The 17,046-nt window shown below is 47.6% G+C and overlaps 1 protein-coding gene and 1 long non-coding RNA gene across 2 annotated transcripts in view; one reads left to right on the top strand and one right to left on the bottom strand.

The window, feature by feature from the left end:
- RDM1 (RAD52 motif containing 1) overlaps window positions 1-17,046 on the bottom strand; it is a 144,453-nt gene that overhangs the window by 77,640 nt on the left and 49,767 nt on the right. The window lies entirely within an intron of this gene.
- Window positions 23-7,987, top strand: LOC143687257 (uncharacterized). The gene is made up of 3 exons (XR_013177472.1): window positions 23-129; window positions 5,394-5,599; window positions 6,743-7,987. It is a non-coding gene; the product is annotated as an uncharacterized LOC143687257 (long non-coding RNA).

Here is a 17,046-nt window from a genome sequence, read left to right as displayed (position 1 = left end):
CTCCCCTCCCGGCTGGAGGCCCTGAGCTGAGTGAGAAGTCGCGGACAAGTGGTGGCCCGTACGGGGACCCTCTCTCTCTGAACTTCCGGAGTTCGCAGTGGACTTTCTGCGCCTGATCACCGCGGAAAGGTGAGTACCTATTATTAAGTGGGAGTTAAGGGCCGCGGGCTTTCAGGTAGCCCCGGTGACTCGGGAGAGCTCCCCGAGTGAATAAAAGACAGTACCGACTGCAATCATGGGGCAGTCTGAAAGTTCACCTCTGTTAGCTCCTTTAAGGACCCTCTTGAAGCAGCGGGGTATCTCAATTAAGAAAAATTCCCTCCTGCGGTTCCTTGATGATGTGGCAACTTTCGCCCCTTGGTTCCCCCAGACCGGGAGTCTTAGTTTGCCTTCTTGGATAAAGCTTGGCAGAGACATAGACAGGGCGCGCCGTACAGGCTTGTGCATGGACCCGATCCTAGTCCCTGTTTGGGAGGCCGTCCGCGCCTGTCTTGAGGCAGAGGTTGCTACAGGCCTCGGTCCGCCCCTTGCCCTACAGCAGGCACGGCGCGCGCTTCAGGAAGCTCAGTCGGTCTCGTCTGCAGACGGCTCCTGTAAAAGTGAACCGTCAATTCATAAACCGTCCAAGCCAAACAACAGTTCAGACACCTCTGATTCTGAGTCAGATAGTGATGGGACCGAAGGTGCGGATGCGCCCCCGTTAATCGACTGGGAGAGGCCCCCTGTCTCGCCCACGCAGCCCTCCGCCCCGCCAGTGGTCACTGTAGGGGCGCGGCAGCTTCCCAGTGATCCCGGCAAGAAACCTCACCGAGAGCTCCCCCTAGTGTCCGAATCCGGTAATTACGCTGGTCCGCCTTTGCGGAACCCGGAACCCCTTGCAGGCGGGCCGGGGGAGGGGCACCTACAGCTGTATCCCCCACCTGAATACTCAGGCCCTCAAGACCCCATATCATCAACAAGTGGAAGGAGGCATTTCTGGAAATGGGTCCCCTCTTTAACCTTTAGACCTTTCGGTATACTAGGTGGGTACCAACCGCTTAAGCCAGAGCCAACCCCAGAAATGTACCCGGTTATCATTAATCCCCAGGGTAACAATCAGTATGAAGCATATGATTACAAAGTATTAAAGGAGTTGAGGCAAGCCGTCCATCAGTATGGCCCCAATGCCCCTTTCACATTGAATTTGGTTGAAAATCTTTCTGCCCTGTGCCATACTCCCGCAGATATATACCAGCTGGCCCGTGCTTGTCTGCCACCGGGCCGATATATAGATTGGAAAGCATGGTTTGAGGAGTTAGCTGAAGAGCAAGCCGCAAAAAACGCGGCGGGGAGACGCGGCGGTTGGAGTGCAGATATGCTACTAGGGAAAGGTGCCCACTCACAAAACCAAACAGGGTTCCCTACAGAAGTCTATGGACAGATCTTTCGTTGCTTCATAGGCGCCTGGAAAAAGTTAGCAGGTCAGGGAGAAGCTCAAGCTTCACTTAGCAGCATACACCAGGGCCCCACTGAACCATTCGTTGAGTTTGTGGCCAAAATGCAAACTGCAGCTGAGAGAATTTTCACAGACCCAGGAATAGCAGAGACTGTAGTTAAACAAATGATATTTGAGCAGTGCAATAAAGAATGCAAAGTAATTCTAGTACAAAATAAGGGAAAGAGCTTGACGGACTGGGTTCGGCTGTGCAGGGACGCTGGCAGCCCGTTAACTAGTGCAGGCCTAGCTGCCATGCTGGCCAGCTCCTTACGAATAAATGCAGTGCAAACCGAAAACCCAGGAGCAAAGCCTAAAGGATGCTACCAATGTGGCCGATCGGGACACATAAAAAGAAATTGCCCTAATAAGGACCAACCAACCACCGCCCAACAATCTAATAAGCCTCATGCGACAGCCAGACTCTGTGGTCGTTGCCATAAGGGACCCCATCGCGCAGAAGACTGTAGATCAGCCTTCGATGCGCAAGGTAAGCGCCTTTCTGGCCGTCCTGAGCAAATTCCAAAAAACGGGCAGAGGGGGTCCGCCTTTCCGGTGGGCCCCCTTACTGGCAGTGTGGCGACGCAGCACCCGTCCAGCTCCGCGCCTCCCATGGATCAGCAGGACTGGACCTCTGTGCCACCTCCAGGCTCGTACTGACCCCATCTATGGGAGTCCAATCAGTGAGAACCTCCTTTAAAGGGCCCTTACCGCCAGGTACAGTGGGGCTCCTTTTAGGGAGAGCATCTACAGCCCTGAAGGGACTAACAGTGATACCAGGTATTGTGGACCCAGAGTCCACAGATGACACCCGGATTATGATACAATCTCAGCAAGGCACCTTAGTTATTGAAGAGGGTGATAGGATAGCACAGCTTCTACTCCTACCCAGCTTGCATGCACTCCTTCCAAGCAGAAACAAGCAGAGAAAAGATAAGGGAGTTAGGTTTACTGAAGGAGTTTTTGAGGGCCTTCATATGTCCTTAGAGAATCGACCCATGTTGACTCTTAAAGTGCAAGGCCGACCCTTCTTAGGCCTGCTAGATACCGGGGCCGATCGGTCGATTATAAGACAGCAAGAATGGCCCCCTGCCTGGCCGACGTGCAAGGCGGAAGAAACCATTAGAGGAATAGGCCATGTCTCAGCACCCATGCTGAGTGCAACTGCCCTTCATTGGGCAGATGAAGAGGGACATCAAGGTAATTTTCAACCCTATGTACTAGCCTTGCCCGTGTCCCTATGGGGAAGAGATATTCTAGCAAAAATGGACGTTACCTTGACCAGTAACTGTTCTCCAACTTCAAAAAGTCTGTTAAAAGGAATGGGATACGTCCCTGGCAAAGGATTGGGAGTCTCATTGCAAGGGCATACAGCGCCCATACAGGCTGCCCCCAATTCTGATAGACGAGGCCTGGGTTTTTCCTAGGGGCCACTGAGGGGAGACTCCCACCCACGCCTATAAGACTCAGGTGGAAAACCAATACTCCGGTGTGGGTGCCTCAGTGGCCCTTACCAAAGGAAAAACTTTCAGCACTCCACGCTCTAGTATCAGAACAGCTAAAAAAGGGCCACGTCATTCCTTCCACATCACCTTGGAACACTCCCGTATTTGTCATAAAAAAGAAATCAGGTAAATGGAGACTGTTGCATGATTTAAGAGCCATCAACAACTGCATGGAGTCCTTAGGACCTGTTCAAATGGGGTTGCCACTCCTCTCGGCCCTGCCAAAACACTGGCCTGTTTTTATCTTAGATCTTAAGGACTGTTTCTTCTCCATTCCACTTCATCCCGAAGACACTCCAAAATTTGCGTTTACTGTGCCCTCTCTTAACCATGAGGAGCCATGCCACCGCGTCGAGTGGACAGTCCTGCCCCAGGGCATGACTAATAGTCCCACCATGTGCCAGCTATATGTTGCTGCAAAGCTGGCCAACACTCGACAACAGTTCCCCCAAGTAAAAATCATTCACTATATGGATGATATTCTGCTTACCCATAAAAACACTGACATTCTCAAGACAGCTCTATCACATTTAGTCCTCACACTTAGAAAAGTCAACCTAGAAGTAGCCCCTGAGAAAATTCAGATGGCAGAAGTTTCCACCTTCCTAGGAGCAAAAATCACGCCTACTCATCTCTCCCCTCAGAAAGTGTCTCTCAGGCTAGATAACATACATACCCTTAACGATCTGCAAAAACTTTTAGGAGATATCAATTGGGTCCGCCCGTACCTAAAGCTGCCCAATGCCAGACTAGCGCCCCTATTTAACTTGCTGAAAGGAGATTCGAACATAACCTCGCCCCGGTGCCTCACTCTAGAGGCGAGACAAGCGCTTAGCCAGGTAGAACAGGCACTCAGTAGCGCTGCTTTAAAAAGAATAGACCCCCAAAAGCCCTTCGAAGCCTGCTTGTTGCCGACAGAATTCCAGCCCACGGCAGTGCTATGGCAACAGGGGCCTTTACTCTGGATCCACCCTGGAATTTCACCTAAAAAGAGTTTAGAGCACTATCCTACAGCGATTGCAGGGCTGGCATTAGAGACCGTCAAAAAAGCCGTGCAGCATTTTGGCCAACAACCAAAAAACCTCAGAGTACCTTACTCCACCCAACAACTTGAAATACTTACTGGAGCTATAGATCAATGGGCCATCCTCCGATGTACCTTTTTGGGAGAAATTGATAACCAATACCCAAAAGATCCCCTCTTACAATTCGTCACCCGTCACCCAGTAATCTTTCCTAAGGTGACTTCATCTAAGCCACTAGCGAACGCTCTCACCGTGTACACAGACGGTTCCAGCTCCGGTTCAGGAGCATATTGCGTAGAAGGAGGTTCTCCTAAAACTGTGTTCTTCCAACCACAGAGACCTCAATGGGTAGAGCTGCAAGTTGTTATCACAGTCCTGAAAGAACTTACCGACCCCCTAAACATTGTATCCGATTCCCTTTATGTAGTGAACTCTGTAACAATTTTAGAAACGGTGGGAATTATAAACCACTCCTCCTCAGTCAGACCATTCTTTCTCAAACTTCAAGAGATAATATATGCCAGACGATGTCCTTTCTTCATAACCCATATTAGAGCCCACACAGGCCTGCCAGGCCCCATGGCACAGGGAAATCACGTAGTGGATGTGGCCACTCGACAGCCACATATCTTCCCTGCGCTGACACCGTATCAACAGGCCCAAGAGTTTCATACTAAATTTCATGTCAATGCAAGCACCTTAGCCAGACGGTTTCACATACCGCGTGCAGCTGCCAGAGATATAGTCAGAGCCTGCAATAATTGTGCAGAACAGAGGGTAGTCCCTTCAGTTGGAGTTAACCCCAAGGGCCTCATCCCGGGGGACATTTGGCAGATGGATGTCACTCATCATCCAGAGTATGGCAAAGCCAAATATCTACATGTGTCAATAGACACATGTTCTCAAATTATATTCGCATCTGCTGAAACAGGAGAGAAAGTCCACCAGGTTATTGCTCATTGCCTCGCCGCTTGGGCGGCTTGGGGCAAGCCAAAAATATTAAAGACAGATAACGGACCTGCTTACACCAGCAAAACCTTCCAAAAATTTTGTGAAAATATGGAAGTACAGCTGAAGCATGGCATCCCGTATAACCCCCAAGGGCAGGGAATCATTGAAAGAGCACATAGGTCCCTCAAAAACTTCCTTAAAAAACAGAAGGAGGGAATAAGCCATGGCCTGTCTCCAAAAGCTCAACTATCTGTGGCTTTATTTACATATAATTTTCTAAATGAAAACTCACAAGGAATGACACCTGCCCTTCAGCACACCGCTCCGAGCCCTCAACATAGAGGCTTGGTCCGATGGAAAGATGTCCTGTCAGGACAATGGCAAGGCCCTGACCCAGTGCTCAGCTGGGCCAGAGGCTCTGTTTGCATCTTTCCACAGGAACCAGGACGCCAACCGGTGTGGGTTCCGGAGAGACTAGTGAGGACCGTGGCATCGCCAGAAGACGCTAAGGAACCGGTGCTCAATAAAAAGGAGGGATCAACAAGTCCTCAACCTGAACCATCAGATTCGGTCCCCAACTCTGCTGACGACCGACAAGATGACAGTGACAACCCTTCGACTGCCCAGAAAGGAGATCGGTGATGGTATCCCCCACTCTCCTATAAAAATCTATTTAACTTGCATTTGCCTTTTCAGTACAATCGCAGTGATCGAGGGAGAAGAAAATTTCTTCTGGGGCCTGTGGCATCACCCCCCGACGCTGGCCCCATTCTCTGCTGGGTCCCCCGTCTCGCCCAAGCTCTTTACTCGTACACAATCCTTAAGCCTCTATCATTTGCCCCCAACTCACAATATTTCGTCTATGGTTTTCAATGAATCCTTCCCCCTTACCGCCGATACGCTGATCCTCTCATTCGCCAATCTTTCTATATCTAACTGTTCCTGCCCAAGCAACACGAGCAATGTCTGTGCGATCGGTTGTAACAATGTAACCCTTGGAGTCTTGCTGGAATTCCTTAACACCTCAGACAGTTTGCAATAGTCCTGTGAGGGATTGCTTAGTAAGAATCAAACAAAAAGATGCCTCAAGTTTTCTGGTTTTAGACCAACAGTCTGCAACTGTTCTCGAGATCCAGATGCCCCGCAGCCTCCTCTCCCCTCCTGCGGGCATGATCTGCCCAAGGTAATTACTATGCAGGAGTTCTTCTGGCACCGCGGTATGTCCGTGATACGGCCGTTTCCATTGAGTGAGGATTGGTGGCTCTGGTCGGTGCGCCCTCACTTGCGTAATTTTACCGCAATAAACAAAGCACCTAACGGAAGTGAGTGGAGCACCTTAAACCAATGTCGAGAACCACTGGTCAACCCTTTAACCTCTCGTGTCCAAACCTTTGCTCAGCACATGACCTGTAACCCCTTAGGGGCATGCTTAGATTTGCGCTATTTTATGCTCCTAAACAGCACCCTGTCCAACACCTCATCAGAGGCCGGACATAACAGTACCAACTGCTCCCTCTCGGCAGTTGAGGGAACACACAATAATACTAATTGTTCTTTTCAGCTGCACCGGGAGGTTTGTGCGCTCCCCCCTTTTGCCTTCCTAGCCTCTTCGAAAGCAGATTTCAACTGTTCCGCTGATCCCTGCGTCCTGTCCGAGTGTTGGAACGGGTTCCCTCCCTATGCCATTCTAGTGTACCGCCCCAGCTATGTGTGGATTCCCATCAATACGACTGACTGGGTAGGCCCTGTCAGTCAAGTTGTGTCGTTAATGCATTTCCATTCTCTAGTCACAGGTCACCAAGAAGCATAAAAAGTTGGCTGAGGAACACCATCGGGATGACAGCCTTCTTGTTTGTCCCGGCGGTGGGACAAGCGGTGCTTCAGGCCTGGACAACAGATCAGCTCGCCCTAACGATGGAGACAGTCAATACCTTGGCCAACATTACCCGAGACGCGCTACTACATCACAGTCGAATGCTGGACTTAAATTCCCAAGCTATTCTAAAGTTCCAGCAGGAGATAGAAGAACTTGGACAAGAAGTAGATGGACTCTGGAGAGTACTTCAACAAACATGTGACACCCGATGGCTCTTCATGAAACTCTGCGTTACCCCAGTCAGAGCGAACGTGACTCGTGACAATGTCTCTTATTGGCTCAAAAACACCTACCTCCCAAACTTTACCAATCTTTCCCGACAGGTGGAATCAGGACTTCAGGAACTAGGGAATGTCAAATTAACCCCTGTTAGCTTTGATTTCTCCTCTATAGCTACGACTGTAAAAAGCTTATGGGACCAGGTCACCTCATGGTTCTCCTGGCCCAACTTGACCACTTGGATTCTTTTTGCTGTGGGGTTGTTAGTGGGATTGCTCATTGTTAAGTGCTTGTTAGAACGTCTATTCCGGACGCAGCAGCAATTGCGTGTCGCTACGATGCTAGCTATGTCACTCGCCCCTGAAGAGACTGGCAACAACCGCAACGCTGCCCGGCCGCTCAGGGCGGGACACTCGAAAGCAAAAGCCGCAGCGAAGCCCATGGCTATGTCCCGGGTATAAAAGGCGGCACCAGTAGTCACAATTTTGGTCATAAGCGGATCTCTAGGCAGAGTCACGGTCCTGGCCAGGCTAGACTCAAGCCATTGCACAGAGATGCTTAATGACACCCTCGACTCTGGTTGCCGCTCTCCTAACCCCCTCTATCCCCAGTTGCGAGGCGAAGCACTGCAGGGAGAGTCACGTGGTTTCCAGCTCACGGACTCTCCGGTCTCTATATGAGGAGGCATTCTGGTTGGTGCCTAGCAAGCCTAGTCCAGACTCCCCAAAGCACCAAAACATGTAGTGGGCCACTAGGCCCACGGGAGCTCACTCATCAATGGAGACACTGGGTCGATATATATAAACAAGGGGGAGATGTGGAGAGCCGCCTCCCGGTCGGGCCTAGTGGACACGATGCAGCCTGCTCTAGAGTTCCCCCCGCCCATCGAGTGAGCCAAGATGGCGCTCACATCCTGCTTCCGTGTATGACTTGCATATCCGCCAACCATGCCCACCTATCACCACTGTATACGTGGCGTCAGCCCATTGGACCCCGATTATGTATATAAGATGTTACCCGGATGAGGTGGGGGGAATAACCCACAAGGAGCCGTACCTGACGGCCGCATAGAGGTTGTTCCCCCGTGGGGTGTCTTCCCCCGCGTGGAGCCAGTATTAGAGAAAGCTTGCTTAACCCCAGTAAAGATCTGTACTCACAACCGCTACGTGCTCCGGTCTCGTGACTATCACTAAGGTCAGTCTGTTTGCGTCTGTCTCTCTCTCCCTTTTGTCTCCCCTCCCGGCTGGAGGCCCTGAGCTGAGTGAGAAGTCGCGGACACTACGAGGTTGGTTAGGTCTTGGTGTGCGGCACAGCATCTTCTCAGGAGCCCTCCAGGGCACAACAATTTCCTCTCTTTGACTCTCTTCTGGAAACAAAGTAAATGTTCTATTTCCCATGGTCAGAGGATAGAATTGGAAACTCTTAAAAACTCGCTGGTGATTCAATATGGAATCCATACAGAAATGTTCTTGGGGTGCTGATTCATTAAAGTTGGCAGGAGATCCAACACGTTTAAGGTTGTAACACAGAAACCAAACGGTGCAGCTCCTCGCCCTGGGCCCACCCACTCAGAGGCCACGGCCTTTCTGACAGGTTGTGGTCTCTGGCTCTCCACCAGGACCCTGTGGGACAGAGTCATCCTCTCGGGCAGCCGCAGGAAGGGATCAGGGCCTTGGGAGGCTGGCTGCCGGGCAGACAGCAATCCCCAACCGGGACACACAGCCTGCCCTTCTCCTGCAAGTCCTCCTCAGCTCCACGAGCCTTCCAGGATGCCTCCCTCCCAGGACAGGCCAATACCAAGCTCGGCACCTGGGGAGCTCACCAGCCTGTGACTTGAGATGGCTACACCCCCAGGGCCCCCATCTGGCTCCTCGAACTGACTCACCCTTGAGCTCTACGCACCTGGACTCCTGCCTCCCTGCTGGGGGTAAGAGGCACTCACATTTAATCCACAGATGGACTTCACGGGCCTTTCCACCCCCAGCACTGCTCGGCCCCTGGGGACTCAGCCATCAACCCAAACCCATTCGCTGAGCACAACACCCCAGAAGGATGGAGGGGCTACAAGGACTGCTCCAGAACCTTCACCTAGCAGCCTCCCTGACCACAGGACACTGTGGCAGAGGCCACATGGAGGCGGGGGGTGTCCATGCACTTCCAGGGAGGAAGTGTACCAGGGATGGCACAAGCATCGGCCCTAGGGTGGGAACATGTACGTTATTCTAAGAACTGCACAGCAGCCAGCAGTGTGTTGGGACCCAGGACCAAGATGGGACCAGAGATGCTCTGGGGGAGGAGGCCCAGGCTGGGAGGACCCTGAAGGTATTGTGCCATGGGCGTTTTCTCAGGGAAATGAGAGCCACAACAGATTCTGAGGTAGGGAACAGAGGGCACGTCGGAGCTCACTGCTGCCAGGTGGGGGCAAGAGGACCAGCAGGGGGCCAAAGGCTGTGTGCAGTGCCATCTCATTGACCTAACCACCCAGACTGCATGAGTGCCGGGGCCTCTACTCCAACTGCCCCTAAGCCTCGGCTGATGCCTGAAGCTCCACCTCAGACACAGACCCCACTGCCCACCACTCCTCACCTTCACCATCGTCAACCCGTGGGCCGGCAGTGAAGCCCACTGGATGCACTGGCTGAAAGCAAATGAAGTGACACAGAGCTCTCTCCAGTGCTCCTTGTAACAGATGAGAATTGGATGGACTGACTCCCTGGGCTGCACCGGCCTGGGCTCAGCAAACACAGGCCGTCTGGAGGGGAGGGCAGGCAGCAGCAGCAGCTAACATTTAGATGCTGTCCACACGCAAAAACTGTCCACATGCAGTGCTGTCCACACCCGGCGCTATCCTGAGTAGCGAGCACTGTCCACACCCCACACTGTTCTGAGAACCCAGCACTGTCCTGAGCACCCAGCACTGTCCACACCCCATGGTGTCCTGAGCACCCAGCACTGCATACACTCCATGCTGTCCTGAGCACCCAATGTTGCCCAAACACCACACTGTCCTGAGCACCCAGGACTGTCCTAGCACTTGGCCCTGTTCATACCTGTGCTGTCCACACCCGACGATGTCCACACACCACACTGTCCTGAAACCCCAGCACTGCCCACACCTTGAACTGTCCACAGCATCCAATGTTGTCCACACACCACGCTGTCCTGAGCACCCAGCACTGTCCACACCCTGTGCTGTCCTGAGCACCCAATGCTGTCCATACATCATGCTGTCCTGAGCACTCAGCACTGTTCTAGCACTTGGCCCTGTCCACACCTGGTGCTGTCCCACACCCGGCACTGCCCACACCTGGCACTGTCCCGGGCAAGCCCACCACATGCCTCACCTAAGCCCACCCAAGCTGTGGGCGACAAAGCACAGTCACAGCGCTGAGCTCACGGTCTCACCCCGAGGCCTGGCTGCCCTCCACGACCTGATGAGAAGCCACACAAGGGAAGATCCCAATGAGTACCCGAAGGCTGGACCAGGCCCAAGACCCAGCCCAGAGGGACAGCGGCCCCAGGAGGACCCGCTCAGCTCCGCAGACCCAGCCACTGCAGGGCGCCCTGCCAGACCCCACCTCCCCACCCCTTGGGCCCCTTCCCTCCTCAACACCCCCCAGAAGATCTTCCTTTCTCCCAAACTGGGCCTCCCAGCCTCATCTTCCCAAGGCTGAGCTGGCCATCCAGCACGGAGTCTTGTAGGGGAAACCTCCCTCCACACCAGCCCGTGAGTGCTGCCTCGTTCCCCATCACAGGGTGGCTGCGGGTGCTCTCAGGGGCCAGGGCTGATGGGCCTGCTCCCCTCCCCATCAGGAACCCCTGGCCCCTGCCCAGGGCCGGGACATCCTAGGCCCCTATCCGACCACATGGTCTCAACCAGGCCTTGGTGTACTGTCTGGACAGCTGCAGAAGCCCCCTGAACCCCCAAGTGCCGGGCTTCCCAGGGACATGCAGGCGGTGGGGGCCTGGCGAGTTTGCAGGCCAGGGAGCGGAGTGGGGGCCCGGGGCAGGCACCCACGAGGAAACAAGTCTCGCACGGTCACTTATGGTGAGATGACCGGGCCTCGGGGCCAGAGCACAGCTTTGGTGCAACCTCCTGGCAAAGTGGGGGCCAAGAGCGTGCAGGGCCTGGCCTTGGGGGTCTCAGGTGTGGGACAGAACCCCCAGATGAGGGCCCCCACCCCACCTGCTGCCTCTGAAGGGTCAACTTCATTCTGGGAACAGGCCAGGGCTCTGACCCCATTCATATTTGTGACAGCATTTACATACAAGACAAACGCATTTCAATTAACGGCCTATTCTTTGAATCAGACTCAGCTAAAACACATTGCTCTACCACTATCAGTCTTATAAAAATTCAATTTCCCTCCTCTGACAGCCAGAGGCCAGGGGGCTGGGGCAGGGGGGCTGACCACCAGGGCCAGTGCTGTCCAGCTCTCCCGAGATGCCTTGGAGTGCAGGATCCACATCACCAAGTCCAGAATGAGGGAGACAGCGCCAGGCTGGAAGGAGAGGGCTGCGTGGCAGAGCAGGAACCGGTGGGCTGGCCTGGCGTCATCACCCCAGCAGGGAGCAGGCGGAGGGGTGGACCTTTTTTTTTTTTTTTTATTAATTAAAAAAAATTAACTAACACAACATTAGAAATCAATCCATTCTGCATATGCAATCAGTAATTCTTAATATCATCACATAGGTGTATGGTCATCATTTCTCAGTACATATGCATCGATTTAGAGAAAGAAATAGCACGACAACAGAAAAAGAAATAAAGTGATAACACAGAGAAAACACAAATAAAAATAAAAAGTACAAAAATATATGAGAAAGAAAAAAAAAAACTATAGATCAGATGCAGCTTCATTCAGCGTTCCAACATAATTACATTACAGTTAGGCAGTATTGTGCTGACCATTTTTTTTTTTTTTTTAAACATCATACCATTCTACATATGCAATCAGTAATTCTTAACATCATCACATAGATGCATGATCATCGTTTCTTAGTACATTTGCATCGGTTTAGAAGAACTAGCAGTATAACAGAAAAAAATATAGAATGTTAATATAGAGAAAAAAAATAAAAGTAATAATAATAAGAACAAAACAAACAAAACCAAACCAAACAAGAACCTATCGCTCGGATGCAGCTTCGTTCAGTATTTTAACATGATTACTTTACAATTAGGTATTATTGTGCTGTCCATTTTTGAGTTTTTGTATCTAGTCCTATTGCACAGTCTGTATTCCATCAGCTCCAATTACCCATTATCTTACCCTGTTTCTAACTCCTGCTGAACTCTGTTACCAATGACATATTCCAAGTTTATTCTCCAGGTTCGATTCACATCATTGGGACCATACAGTATTTGTCTTTTAGTTTTTGGCTAGACTCACTCAGCATAATGTTCTCTAGGTCCATCCATGTTATTACATGCTTCATAACTTTATCCTGCCTTAAAGCTGCATAATATTCCATCGTATGTATATACCACAGTTTGTTTAGCCACTCGTCTGTTGATGGACATTTTGGCTGTTTCCATCTCTTTGCAATTGTAAATAACGCTGCTATAAACATTGGTGTGCAAATGTCTGTTTGAGTTTTTGCCCTTAATTCCTGTGAGTAGATTCCCAGCAATGGTATTGCTGGGTCGTATGGCAATTCTATATTCAGCTTTTTGAGGAACCGCCAAACTGTTTTCCACAGTGGTTGCACCATTTGGCATTCCCACCAACAGTGGATAAGTGTGCCTCTTTCACCGCATCCTCTCCAGCACTTGTCATTTTCTGTTTTGTTGATAATGGCCATTCTGGTGGGTGTGAGATGATATCTCATTGTGGTTTTGATTTGCATTTCTCTAATGGCCAGGGACATTGAGCATCTCTTCATGTGTCTTTTGGCCATTTGTATTTCCTCCTCTGAGAGGTGTCTATTCAAGTCTTTTTCCCATTTTGTAATTGGTTTGGCTATCTTTTTGTTGTTGAGTTGAACAATCTCATTATAAATTCTGGATACTAGACCTTTATCTGATATGTCGTTTCCAAATATTGATTCCCATTGTGTAGGCTGTCTTTCTACTTTCTTGATGAAGTTCTTTGATGCACAAAAGTGTTTAATTTTGAGGAGTTCCCATTTATTTATTTCCTTCTTCAGTGCTCTTGCTTTGGGTGTAAGGTCCATAAAACCGCCTCCAATTGTAAGATTCATAAGATATCTCCCGACATTTTCCTCTAACTGTTCTATGGTCTTAGACCTAATGTTTAGATCTTTGATCCATTTTGAGTTAACTTTTGTATAGGGTGTGAGATATGGGTCTTCTTTCATTCTTTTGCATATGGATATTCAGTTCTCTAGGCACCATTTATTGAAGAGACTGTTCTGTCCCAGGTGAGTTGGCTTGACTGCCTTATCAAAGATCAAATGTCCATAGATGAGAGGGTCTATATCTGAGCACTCTATTCGATTCCATTGGTCGATATATCTATCTTTATGCCAATACCATGCTGTTTTGACCACTGTGGCTTCATAATATGCCTTAAAGTCAGGCAGTGCAAGACCTCCAGCTTCGTTTTTTTTCCTCAAGATGTTTTTAGCAATTCGGGGCACCCTGCCCTTCCAGATAAATTTGCTTATTGGTTTTTCTATTTCTGAAAAATAAGTTGTTGGGATTTTGATTGGTATTGCATTGAATCTGTAAATCAATTTAGGTAGGATTGACATCTTAACTATATTTAGTCTTCCAATCCATGAACACGGTATGCCCTTCCATCTATTTAGGTCTTCTGTGATTTCTTTTAGCAGTTTTTTGTAGTTTTCTTTATATAGGTTTTTTGTCTCTTTAGTTAAATTTATTCCTAGGTATTTTATTCTTTTAGATGCAATTGTAAATGGGATTCGTTTCTTGATTTCCCCCTCCGCTTGTTCATTGCTAGTGTATAGAAATGCTACAGATTTTTGAATGTTGATCTTGTAACCTGCTACTTTGCTGTACTCATTTATTAGCTCTAGTAGTTTTGTTGTGGATTTTTCCGGGTTTTCGACGTATAGTATCATATCATCTGCAAACAGTGATAGTTTTACTTCTTCCTTTCCAATTTTGATCCCTTGTATTTCTTTTTCTTGTCTAATTGCTCTGGCTAGAACCTCCAACACAATGTTGAATAATAGTGGTGATAGTGGACATCCTTGTCTTGTTCCTGATCTTAGGGGGAACGTTTTCAATTTTTCCCCGTTAAGGATGATATTAGCTGTGGGTTTTTCATATATTCCCTCTATCATTTTAAGGAAGTTCCCTTGTATTCCTATCCTTTGAAGTGTTTTCAACAGGAAAGGATGTTGAATCTTGTCAAATGCCTTCTCTGCATCAATTGAGATGATCATGTGATTTTTCTGCTTTGATTTGTTGATATGGTGTATTACATTAACTGATTTTCTTATGTTGAACCATCCTTGCATACCTGGGATGAATCCTACTTGGTCATGATGAATAATTCTTTTAATGTGTTGTTGGATACGATTTGCTAGAATTTTATTGAGGATTTTTGCATCTATATTCATTAGAGAGATTGGTCTGTAGTTTTCTTTTCTTGTAATATCTTTGCCTGGTTTTGGTATGAGGGTAATGTTGGCGTCATAGAATGAATTAGGTAGTTTTCCCTCCACTTCAATTTTTTTGAAGAGTTTGAGGAGAGTTGGTACTAATTCTTTCTGGAATGTTTGATAGAATTCACATGTGAAGCCGTCTGGTCCTGGACTTTTCTTTTTGGGAAGCTTTTCAATGACTGATTCAATTTCTTTACTTGTGATTGGTTTGTTGAGGTCATCTATGTCTTCTTGAGTCAAAGTTGGTTGTTCATGTCTTTCCAGGAACCCGTCCATTTCCTCTAAATTGTTGTATTTATTAGCGTAAAGTTGTTCATAGTATCCTGTTATTACCTTCTTTATTTCTGTGAGGTCAGTAGTTATGTCTCCTCTTCCATTTCTGATCTTATTTATTTGCATCCTCTCTCTTCTTCTTTTTGTCAATCTTGCTAAGGGCCCATCAATCTTATTGATTTTCTCATAGAACCAACTTCTGGCCTTATTGATTTTCTCTATTGTTTTCATGTTTTCAATTTCATTTATTTGTGCTCTAATCTTTGTTATTTCTTTCCTTTTGCTTGCCTTGGGGTTAGCTTGCTGTTCTTTCTCCAGTTCTTCCAAATGGATAGTTAATTCCTGAATTTTTGCCTTTTCTTCTTTTCTGATATAGGCATTTAGAGCAATAAATTTCCCTCTTAGCACTGCCTTTGCTGCGTCCCATAAGTTTTGATATGTTGTGTTTTCATTTTCATTCGCCTCGAGGTATTTGCTAATTTCTCTAGCAATTTCTTCTTTGACCCAGTCGTTGTTTAGGAGTGTGTTGTTGAGCCTCCACGTATTTGTGAATTTTCTGGCACTCTGCCTATTATTGATTTCCAACATCATTCCTTTATGGTCCGAGAAACTGTTGTGCAAGATTTCAATCTTTTTAAATTTGTTAAGACTTGCTTTGTGTCCCAGCATATGGTCTATCTTTGAGAATGATCCATGAGCACTTGAGAAAAAGGTGTATCCTGCTGTTGTGGGATGTAATGTCCTATAAATGTCTATTAAGTCTAGTTCATTTATAGTAATATTCAGGTTCTCTATTTCTTTGTTGATCCTCTGTCTAGATGTTCTGTCCATTGATGAGAGTGGTGAGTTGAAGTCTCCAACTATTATGGTATATGAGTCTATTTCCCTTTTCAGTGTTTGCAGTATATTCCTCACGTATTTTGGGGCATTCTGATTCAGTGCGTAAATATTTATGATTGTTATGTCTTCTTGTTTAATTGTTCCTTTTATTAATATATAGTGTCCTTCTTTGTCTCTTTTAACTGTTTTACATTTGAAGTCTAATTTGTTGGATATTAGTATAGCCACTCCTGCTCTTTTCTGGTTGTTATTTGCATGAAATATCTTTTCCCAACCTTTCACTTTCAACCTATATTTATCTTTGGGTCTAAGATGTGTTTCCTATAGACAGCATATAGAAGGATCCTGTTTTTTAATCCATTCTGCCAATCTATGTCTTTTGATTGGGGAATTCAGTCCATTGACATTTAGTGTTATTACTGTTTGGATAATATTTTCCTCTAATATTTTGCCTTTTGTATTATATATATCATATCTGATTTTCCTTCTTTCTACACTCTTTTCCATATCTCTCTCTTCTGTCTTTTTGTATCTGACTCTAGTGCTCCCTTTAGTATTTCTTGCAGAGCTGGTCTCTTGGTCACAAATTCTTTCAGTGACTTTTTGTCTGAGAATGTTTTAATTTCTCCCTCATTTTTGAAGGATAATTTTGCTGGATATAGGAGTCTTGGTTGGCAGTTTTTCTCTTTTAGTATTTTAAATATATCATCCCACTGTCTTCTAGCTTCCATGGTTTCTGCTGAGAAATCTACACAAAGTCTTATTGGGTTTCCCTTGTATGTAATGGATTGTTTTTCTCTTGCTGCTTTCAAGATCTTCTCTTTCTCTTTGACCTCTGACATTCTAACTAGTAAGTGTCTTGGAGAACGCCTATTTGGGTCTAATCTCTTTGGGGTGCGCTGCACTTCTTGGATCTGTAATTTTAGGTCTTTCATAAGAGTTGGGAAATTTTCAGTGATAATTTCTTCCATTAGTTTTTCTCCTCCTTTTCCCTTCTCTTCTCCTTCTGGGACACCCACAACACGTATATTTGTGCGGTTCATATTGTCCTTGAGTTCCCTGATACCCTGTTCAAATTTTTCCATTCTTTTCCCTATAGTTTCTGTTTCTTTTTGGAATTCAGATGTTCCATCCTCCAATTCACTAATTCTATCTTCTGTCTCTTTAAATCTATCATTGTAGCTATCCATTATTTTTTCTATGTTTGCTACTTTATCCTTCACTTCCATAAGTGCTGCGATTTGTTTTTTCAGTTTTTCTATTTCTTCTTTATGTTCAGCCCAT

This window comes from Tamandua tetradactyla, chromosome 6 (genome assembly GCF_023851605.1).
Source record: "Tamandua tetradactyla isolate mTamTet1 chromosome 6, mTamTet1.pri, whole genome shotgun sequence".
NCBI lineage: Eukaryota > Metazoa > Chordata > Mammalia > Pilosa > Myrmecophagidae > Tamandua > Tamandua tetradactyla.
This window is presented reverse-complemented; position numbering and strand designations above follow the sequence as displayed.